Source organism: Camellia sinensis, chromosome 10, assembly GCF_055761805.1.
Source record: "Camellia sinensis isolate YWXY chromosome 10, ASM5576180v1, whole genome shotgun sequence".
Classification (NCBI taxonomy): domain Eukaryota; kingdom Viridiplantae; phylum Streptophyta; class Magnoliopsida; order Ericales; family Theaceae; genus Camellia; species Camellia sinensis.
In genome coordinates this window covers 157,197,451-157,208,340 of record NC_138970.1, presented here as the reverse complement: position 1 = coordinate 157,208,340, position 10,890 = coordinate 157,197,451, and positions in this window count along the sequence as shown.

Sequence of the window (10,890 nt, the reverse complement as noted above, 5' to 3'; positions counted from 1 at the left end):
GGGTTAAGTCGGAAGTTGTTCTTGAAATTGGGTTTGACGATTAAACTTCCGTTATTGCATAAAATGTGCATTTTTCAATTATGCATAGAATTTGAATTTGCTACATTCACGTGGAACATGCATTTGTATTGTTTCATAGAACATGCATCCCGATGTTCTATAGAATGTGCATTTTGTGCTTTTGATCATGCATATAATTTGCATTTTGTATTGTTGCATTGAATATGCATTTTGGTGTTGCAAAAAATATGCTCCAATTTTCGTTGCATAGAATATGCTTCCGTTTTGTTCCTTGCATGTTGTGCATGAAACATGTCCCTGACGTTGTGTCATGGTTATTCGTCTTGCATAGAACATGCACTCTTGCTATGTTATGCTTGTTGAGTTTCTTTCTTATGCAGGCACGATATTGTATGTATGGTTCATTCAAAGCTGGTGCAACCAGACGCTATTGTATGTATGGTTCATTCGGAGGAATTCCACGTGAAATCATTCTTGTCTTTCGAATTCCCCATTTTGGTTAGAAACATTAGGACGTGCTCTGATATTTATACCACCCCCGGTGTTTACACCACTCGTTTTGGTTAGAAACATTGGGACGTGCTCCGATGTTTATACCACCCCCAGATAGAAGCATTGGGACGTGCTCCGATGTTTATACCACCCCCAGATAGAAGCATTTGGACGTGTTCCGATGCTTATACCACACTTCTCTTGGTTAGAAACATTCGGGTACATCCGTTGTTTACACAACTCGTTTTGGTTAGAAACATTGGGACGTGCTCCAATGTTTATACCACCCCCGGTTATAAGCATTTGGACGTATTCCGATGGTTATACCACACCCCATTTTTTGTTAGAAACATTCAGGTATGCCCAGTGTTTACACCACTCCTTTTGGTTACAAACATTGGGACGTGTTCCGGTGTTTATACCACCCCTCGGTTAGAAGCAATTGGACGTGTTCCGATGCTTATACCACACCCCGTTTTTGGTTAGAAACATTCGGGTACTGTAGACCGCCCGGAACTCCGCTCCACGCACGAGGGCGCGAATCGTTGTTCTTAGCTACTACAGTTCGAACTCATGTCACAGTCCTGAATCTAATCTCACAAAGTGCAATGTAAGACTGATAAATCACCAAAGAGTCCAAATCCGGCAATCGTTTTGGAAAATCGATTTTAATCAAAAAAGTGCCAAACATAGACTGTTTTGCCAGATTTCAGAGTTGTCACCTAAATATTTTATTTTTGTGAAATTTAGGAAATCCTGACTCGTGTCGAAAGCCACGTGTCCGTCATCACCAAAGTTGCCTCGGCTCGGAAACTTGGGTACAAGGGGGGAAGGTCATGCAATGAGCATCCCCGCTCGCCCGATCAAAGGATCGGCCTCTACTAACATGATATGTTATTTTTGAAAACACATGTGTTCTTATTCCAGTTATTAATCTAGAATTACTATGTGATGCACACAGCATACAAGTATAGACTAAATCGCTCAAGTTGGAACAAAACATCTCATGTTTGTTTGTTTGAAAATAGTTTGAAGTTGCTACTCGCAAGTAGGTTAAGTCACAGATTTGCCACCCTCAAGTGGGCTTAGAAAAACATGATTTTACCACTCTCAAGTGGGCTTAAAACTCGTATTTTGATGAATTGTCCCAATTCAAGCAATAGAGCTTTCATCCACAGGCATTCATACAGTTAATCACTTAAGAACATAGCCTCATGGCAAATATGCTATCATGGCAACACTTACACACATGCAAGATGCTAAAGCATAAACACTTACCGAGTACTCCGAGCCAAAAAAGAAGCTAGTTAGTAATCAATGCATGATCCTAGCTATGTCAATAATGCCTAATGCAACACATGAAAAAATGCAACTAAGATAGGCTTGACTATTCTAAGATATCATGTGAATGCAACTAGATAACATGTATTCAAATTGGTATTGAAATACAATACAGTTTGTATGATGCGCCGAGCCCAGTGCATGCAAAATAGATGAATGATGCACGCATGTGAAGCATAAGGATGCTAATTGAAAATGACCCTAAACTAACCATCGAAAGCTGGTAAATAAAAGGGAGAAAGACGTGGGGTTGGAAGACATTCACACACTCACGCATACTTATTACAACAATACGCCCTCTCGATAGAGGGCCCAAATGAAAGCTAAGCTACTCTAAGCTAAACTAAGCAACTAATCTAATTAAGCTAATTAGACTAGTTATTACAAAACACAAATCGAATAACTAGCTACAACTAATTATTACAATACTTTAATTAATTAACAAATTAACTAATCATGGTAACTAACTAAGCATATGAGGTATGTGAACTAGGCTGCCACAGCTCTACCTTGAACAATGAAGGATGCATGCTCTCTATCGCCTCGCTCGGAAATCCATCACGATGCCCCAAATTGCCTCTGTTTGCATTTGATTTCAAAACACTGCACAAACTTCCAAAATGCTTCTACTCCAACATGGAGACCTCCGGGAGGGCTGCCGACTAGAAAATGGTGTTGTAGACTACCTGTAGACCACCTAAACTTGCTGCAGACCAGAAAAAGTGGTCGGCCAACTACTTTTACTGGTCTGCCAACCAGAAATTTTGTCACACTCCAGTTTTACTGCAACAGAGAACAAGAAGGGGCACATCAGTGTATTTGCAAGGTATGTGTGCACAACCACCCTCCCTATCATTTCTCAAGCTCAAAAGGGTGTGGTTCTCGACTCTCAGGCCACCAACCATGCATCGCAATGCACAATGGCCGAGAAGCCAAGTTTGCCCAAGTCGATGTCAATGAATACACAAATGACACATAAGAGCCTCCACCTCTATCATGCATGATCAAGAGGGTCGGCAACCGAGAAATGAAGCACGTTTCATCACTACAAGTATGAAACGTCCCTCGTTCCTCGCGTTTGGACTAACACTCTATCCAAACACTATGCAAACAACATGAGCATGCAACAACATAATGCAATACAACAAGCGTGCAACAACATAATGCAATACAACAAGCATGCAACAATAATGCAATGTGACAACATGCAACAACAATGCAATTCTACCAATGCTAGGAAGGCATGCACAAAATTCTATCATGCAAACAAGGCATGCATGGCAAGCTTAGAGGCTAAGGCATCAAAGCTAGTAAAGGGCACCTCACAAGGGGCATGCAAAACAATGCTCAATGGACTTAAACCAAATATGGATAGACCTCAATCATGCCCAAAACAATGGCCAAATTGCTAAAATGATGGCATGAAATGCAAAACAAAGCATGCACATGCTCTAGCCCACCAACTAAGCATAAAAGCATAACTCTCAAAAGTGCTCAAGGAATGACAAATGTAAGAGTGTAGCCATACTATAAGCATTGAAATCATGTATGAGATGATGCCAAATGACTCAAACAACACAAGTATGGCATGCAAGAGTCCTTAAGCATGAAAGCTAGTGAATGGGACTATATAAGAGGCATGCAATGCATGGCACCAATGGATGAACCAGCCACAAACAGAGCTCAAATAGGTCAAGACAAGGACCAAAACATGTTGAGATGGGAGCTCAAAGGTCTAGGCATGCATGCATACAAGCTAGGTCACAAACAAGGCAATAATGCATGACCCTTAGAGGCACTCAAAGAGTGAGAGAAGTGGGAACATGGCAATGCTATATGCTCTGAAATATCATGTGAAATGATGCCAAATCATGTACATGTCACAAATTAAGCATGCTATGGTGCTCAAAACTCAAAGCTAACAAGGCCAATTTCACTACAGCTATGCAATACATGAAGCATATGGCCAATACAACCCAAAACAGTCCTAGAGCATGTCAAAACAAGGCTAAAACATGTATGGACCAGAGCCAAAACAAGCTAGCATGAAGGCATGAAGTATGGAGTAAGCAAGGACAATATGGAGGATTACACTACACCTACCAAAACCAAGCATAAGATGACTTAACCAACAAAAATCAGAGTTATATCATGGCAAAATATGACCAAATACACACTGAAATGGTGGCCCAAAAGGCTAGGCAAGATGGCATGCACAATGGCTCATACTTAAGACACAAAGTACCAACCCTCCAAAGCATTGAAAGAGTGGAAGATGTGAGGGCATGGAAATGAAACATGCTCTGAAATCACATAACAAATGATACCAAATCATGCAAATAGTCCAAGTAATGCATGCTAGATGCTTGGATACTCGAAGCTAGTGAGCTAGAATGCACTATGACTATACAAAGCAATGTATGCATGACCACAACAACTTAAATCAGACCTAGAGCATGCTAAAACATGGCCAAAAGCTTGCTGGAGTTAAGCCAAAAACATGCTAGAATGATGGTCAAAAGCATGATGCATGTTAGGCTAGATTGCAAGATTACACTACAAGTGTAGAATGCATGCAAGTGGCGACTCAACCAAGCTAAAACAGAGGTATGCCATGTCAAAATAACACCAAAAATAAGTTGAGAATAAGCCAACACATGGTAAGAAACCATGCTCAAACATGAGGCCAATAAGGCAAGCATCCAAGATACAAGGAGAGAGGATGACCCCCTCCTATTTTGGGACCTCAAAATTACCTTTCCACCACTGAAATTCCTCTGAGTTTAAGTGGTGAGAAGGCCAAAAAGAGGTGGTCCCAATAACTTAAAAGGATAGCACAAAAACAAGGCCAAACAAGGCACAAGAGATGGTAAACCACCCCCAACACCAACAAGGCCTTAAACAAACATTTAGAACACTTGAAATCAGAACTTTTTGTAGTTAAAAGTTAGGCCTAAATCATCATGAAAATAGGGCCAAAAGCTTAAACCGAGACCAAGGTTTAAAGGGTTAGAAGCTTACCCTTGAAGAACAACTTCAAAGCTGCAACTCCAACACCTTTTCTGAGCTCAAACCAAACCAAAAACACCAAAACCAGCTCCTAGGTACCTCAGCAACAAAAGGGTGGTGTTTCATTATGTGTTTGTGTGCAAAAGTATGATGAAAATGCACTTTCAAGCACAAATATGAAGAGAATGAGCAATTATAGAGATAGATTATATGTATAGCTCTCAGCCAACTTTTCTGAGCCTGAGACAAGAGGGGGGAGGTTCCCTCTTACAGGAAAAACAAAGTTCAAGCTTCTTGAACAAGCTAAGAGCTTGGACCAATCCATCCATGCACGTGTATGGAGGATGAGTTCTGTGCCCAACAACTGGCACAGCTGGAATCCACAGCACCTGCAGAAACTCCAGGAAAGCTGCCGACCAGTTGAAGTGGTCGGCCAGCTACTTTTACTGCTCGGCCAGGACAAAAAGTGGTCGACAATGGGGGAAAGGTGGTCTGTACAGAGATAGGAAGGTAGTGGCATAGCTGGAGACCACTTTTTCCAACTGCAAACCACTTGTAGACCACCAAAAGTGGTCTACAGGGAAGAAAACTAGCTAACAGGGAAGAAAAGTGGTTTTCAGGGAGAGAAACTGGTCTCCAACCCTCATTCCACCCTCCAAGAAAGGAAAACAAGATTTGTGCCAAAAAAAAAAACCAAAAAGGATGCAAGATAAGGCGCTAGGCCGAAGGCTCCAGAAATCGGAAACCAGCCTACAAGAGGGAAAAGTGGTCTACGACTACAAAAAGTGGTCTACAGACTCCCTCCAGACAAGGAAAAACAAGGCATGGTCTACAAACCAAGCCAAAACACAAAGAGTTCAGAGGCCCGGAGGCAAGGCACTTAGCCGAAAATCTCGAAAACTCGAAACGAGCACAAACATGCACAATCACCGAGCGCTCAATCGATGACGTCTGAGTCTTAAGGTCAGTCAAAAATGGGGTGTCTACAGGTACGCCCCGTGTTTGCACCCCTCCTTTTGGTTAGAAACATTGGGACGTGCTTTGATGTTTATACCACCCCGGTGTTTACACTGCTCCTTTCGGTTAGAAACATTCCGGTACACCAGGTGTTTACACCGTTCTCTTCTCCTCTCACATGCGACGCGTTAGGACGCTTTGGTTAAATGCATTCAGACAAGTTCTGATGCTTATACCACTCCTTGTTTCGGTTATAAATGTTTGGACGTGTTTCGGTAGTCATCACTGTTCTCTTTGGTTAGGAACATTCGGGTGTGTCCCTGGGTTCACACCATCTCTCTCCTCGCGTGTGCCACGCGTTAGGATCTTGTTTGACACCTCGAGTGCGCCCGATAGTTGTGTTGTTCTTTGCCTTTCCTGCGTGATGCGCAATTAAGATTGCATAATTTTCTTACATCCTTTCTACATGAAATGTAGTTTGGCTTGTGCTTTTCACGTGCAGCGTGTTTACTTACTTCTGTTCATGTTTTACTTTGCTGTATCGTGTTTTGATTTGTTCACATGTAGCATTTCTTTGCATAACACTTGCATCTAGATGTTTCATTACAGCCTCATTGCATGACCATAAGTTATGTTGTTGCATCATGCATATCATTTTGCATCTTGCCCCAGAATTATGCCGGTTTGATTCCTTGCAAAGGGATACGTAGGCAGCCTGCGGGTGCAACCGTTCTTTGTTTTTCTTGTCTGTTTGTCCAAGTCTTTGGCCTTGTCAAAAATGGATCGTCTCTGGGCTTTGACATTCACTCATGTCATTTCATGACTTCCGAGTTCTGTCAAAGAGAGACAATTGTAGACACCCCATTTTTGACTGTCCTCAAGACTTGGATGTCATCGTTTGAACACTCGATGATTTTACATGCTCGTGTTCGTTTTGAGTGCATGGAGGTCTTGGCCGGCCGCCTCGTCTTTAAGCCTTCGAACCTTATCTACTTTGTACTTGGTTATGGACCAAGAGCTTGTTGTTTCAGGTCTGGAGGAGAGGGTGGCCTGTCGGCTAGCCCCACAGCCTATCGGCCATGACTTGTGTCTGTTGGCCATCAGTGGTGGCCGGTCGGCTATGTTGTTGGCCGGTCGACTACATTGATGGTCGGTAGGCCACCAGTGGTGGCCGATGGCCATTTTTCTCATTTTTCAGATATTTGTTTGCCAGCTGTGCCAACTATTGTTCACTGAAGTGCATCTCTATACACGTGCATGGTATGATGATTTCAAGCTTCAACCTTGGTTTTCTATATATAGGGGGTGCTCTCCCCTATTTGGAGGGGTTAGAAATTTTGGATCAAATTTCTCTCTCTCTCTCTCTCTCTCTCTCTCTCTCTCCCTCTCTCTCTCTCTCTCTCTCCCTCTATCTCTCTCTCTCTCTTCTTGTTTTGTGCTTTGTAGTTTGTTTTATCTATACTTTTGCACACTACCCTTAACCAAACTTGACCACCTTGGAGCTGAGTTTCCTTGGAGCCTAGTTTGAGCTTTGGAAAGAGGTTTGAGCCTGAAATTGTGGCTGTTTTGTGCTGTTCTTCAAAGGTAGAGAAATTACCTCATTTAAGCTTATTGTGCACACTTGTTCTGCCATCCTTTTGTATTGTTTTTTAGCTGGTCTTCAACTACAAAAAACTCCGTTTCTTGAGACTTAACATGATGGTTTGAGGCTATTTTGTGCTAGGGGGTGATCTACCATTCTTGTTGCTTAATTGTGTAGACTTTTGCACCATCTTTTAGCATATTCAAACTAAAATTTTTGGGCCTTTAAACCACTGAAATTCAGAGTTATTTCAGTGGCAAAAATCTTGTTTTGAAGTCCAAAATTGAAGGGGGTAGCCTCCCCTCTTTGTGTCTTGTTTGCAGGCCTAGATAGCTTAACATGTGAGCATGTTTTTCTAGCATTTTGTACCTTAATCTCAGCATGTTTTTGCTACTATTTTGACTGGTTTCAACTTTGTTTTGAGCTGGTTTGGTCCTTTGAGGCTTGTATTGTGTTGTTGTTGTGTAAAGAGGCCTCACTAGCTTAATGTTTTAGGCTTTTTAGCATGAATTGCATGAGTTGCTTGCATGTTTTAATGTCATTTTACACTCTATTTCAGCACTAAAATCTCTGCAATCTCCCTCTATTCTTCACTTTTTCATTTATTTTGAAAGTGGCTTTGAACCCCTTGTTGACTTGACTATGAAATGGACATATTCATGCTTAATGGTTTAATTCCTTCGAGAATTCATTATCAACGGCATGAGGTCTCTTTCATGCTCAAGACACTTGTAGTTTAGGCCTACTTTCAATTAGAGGACACTCACCTTTTGGACTAATCAATTAAATAATGGATTGGTAAGCTAAAATGAGTAAATAAAAATGAACAAATAAAATAGGCAAGATAAGCATCTTACGTGTTGCATTACATGTGTTCGGATCAGACGTTAATTCGAGCACAAGGAAAATGGGACGTTTCATACTCAAAGTGATGAAACGTGCCACTTTCCTTGGTCGCCATCACCCTTGATCATATATGATGGGGCTATGGTTTTGTTGAGTCTTATTTTGCCCTCATTAAGCTTGTACAAGTTTGGTTCCTTAGGCATCATGCATTGAAAATATTTCGTTGATGGTTTGAGGACCAAAAGTTACACTCCTTTGAGCTTGTGTAATGATAAGGAGAGTAACAGTACATACACTCCATGAGAATATACTGCTTTGCCTCTGTTTGCTCTCTGTTGCAGCAAAAAAAGGAAGTTCAGGGAAGGGGTGGCCGACCGGACACCAGTAGTGGCTGACCGGCCACCAATGGTAGCCGACAACCATCACTGGTTGCCGACCGACCATAAATGAAATTTTGCACAACTGTGCTCCTGAGTTGGAGCAGAGGCATTCTGGAAGTCGGCAGCACTATCGATGTTCAAGCATGTGCAAACAGAGGCTGCAATGGCAAGGTGGTAGATCCTCCGGAGGAAACCAACCAAGATTGCGTGTGTCCCTCGCCCTCGAGGCCATTTAATTGCTTTAGTTTGCTTAGAATAGCTAGTTAATGCAAATGTTGTATTATTTAATTACCTTAGATAGTTAATTAGTTTAATTGCTTTAATTAGCTTGGCATAGCTAGTTACTCAATTTTGGTTTGTAATAATTAGTTAACTAAGTTAGTTAATTAGTTTCGTGTTGTAATAGCGTAGCTTAATTAGCCCAGCTAGTTAGCTTATTCATTCGGACCCTCCTTTGCGAGGGCGTGATGTTGTAATAAGTGTGTGTGCGTGTGTGCATGTCTTCCAACCCCACGTCTTTCTCCATTTTATTTAATCGCTTTCAATGGTTAGATTAGGGACATGTTTTAATTAACATACATTATGCTTACATGCTTGCATCCATTCATTTGTCTTGCATGCACCGAGACTCAGGGTATCATTCAAACTGCATTGCAATTTCAATACTTATTTAAATACGTGTTTCAAAGCATGCTCTCAAAGTGTTGCAAATACCATGATTAGTAGCTGAGCCTATTTAGTCGCATCATTGCATATGTTGCATTAGGCATCTTGTATAATTAGGATCATGCATTTTTCTAACTAGTTTTTGGTTTGGCTTGGAGTACTCGGTAAGTCTTTATGCTTTAGCATGCTTACATGAGTGTGATTGCCATATTGCCATGTTTCGCATGCTTGTCATGAGGCTATGTACTTACTTGCTAAACTGCATGAATGTCTGTGGATGGAGGCTTGATTGTTTGAATTAGAACAATTCAATGAATGTGTGTTTTAAGCCCACTTTGTTGTGGCAAAATCATGTTTTAAGCCCATCTTGTTTGGTGGCAAATCCGCATTTTTGAGCCCACTTGAGAGTGGCAAATTCAAACCATTTTCGAGAACAAACATGAGTTGAGTTGTTCCAATTCTTGCAATTTTAGTCTATACTTGCTTGTGCACGTCACATAGTAATGTTAACTAATAATCGAATAAGAGCACATAATGTTTATAAAAGAGCATATCATGATTAGTAGAGGCCGATCCTTTGATCGGGCAAGCGGGGGTACTCATTTTAGGACCTTCCCCTCTCATACTCAAGTTCTCGAACCGTGAAACTTTGGTGATGACAGACACGTGGCCTTTGGCACGAGTCAGGGTTTCCTAAATTTCTCAAAAACAAAATATTTAGGTGGCGATTCTATATCTAGAAAAGTAGTCCAATTTTGACATTATTTGATTTAAAATCAATTTTCCAAAAAGGTTTGTCGGATTTGGAATCTTTGGTGATTATCAATTTCACATTGCACTTTGTGAGATTAGATTCAGAACCGCGAGAGTCCGAGCTGTGAGGCCTTCTTTTCAAACCCTTTCCGAAAGGCGGGGCGCGAAAAAAGGTGAGTCCACACTTAGTAAGTTAATCTCAATCAACTAGTGACTATTTTTCTTCAAAAATCTTAATCGGCATTATTAAGTGGACCAAATTGATACAATATTTAAAATTAAGGTTCAAAATCGAGTAATTAAAATTATAGGGACCAAAATGATACAAGTAATAAAATGCAGAGATTACCAATATAATTTACCCTTAAAATAATCGATTATGCTACGTAGCTCGAAATTTTCAAGCTCGAATTTGGCTCAAAATTAAAACACGTCGTTTTGGAACGGTAGTTTCGTTTTACGAGAGGGATATTTAATGAAAATTATCTTACCAATAAGAGAATTTTCATATATCTTACCGGTAAGAGAATCCAAAACGACGTCGTTTTGGGTTTCGAGCCAATTCGAGCCAACTATTTTCGAGCTACCAAACATTTTCCTAAAATAATAAGTTGTTATTTTCACCAAATAATTTCACTAATCGTATTCTTACAACCAAAACAAAGCAATTCCTAAATCTAATGTCATACACCCTCTAGAAATGAACTTCTCAACAATCATATAATATATGTCTCGTTTGGGAACAAATTATTTTAGTAATTTTTTGATTTTTTTAAAAAAAATGTGCAGAAAAATAAAAAGAATAATATGACAACTTATAATAATTTTCTGACTTTTTAACTA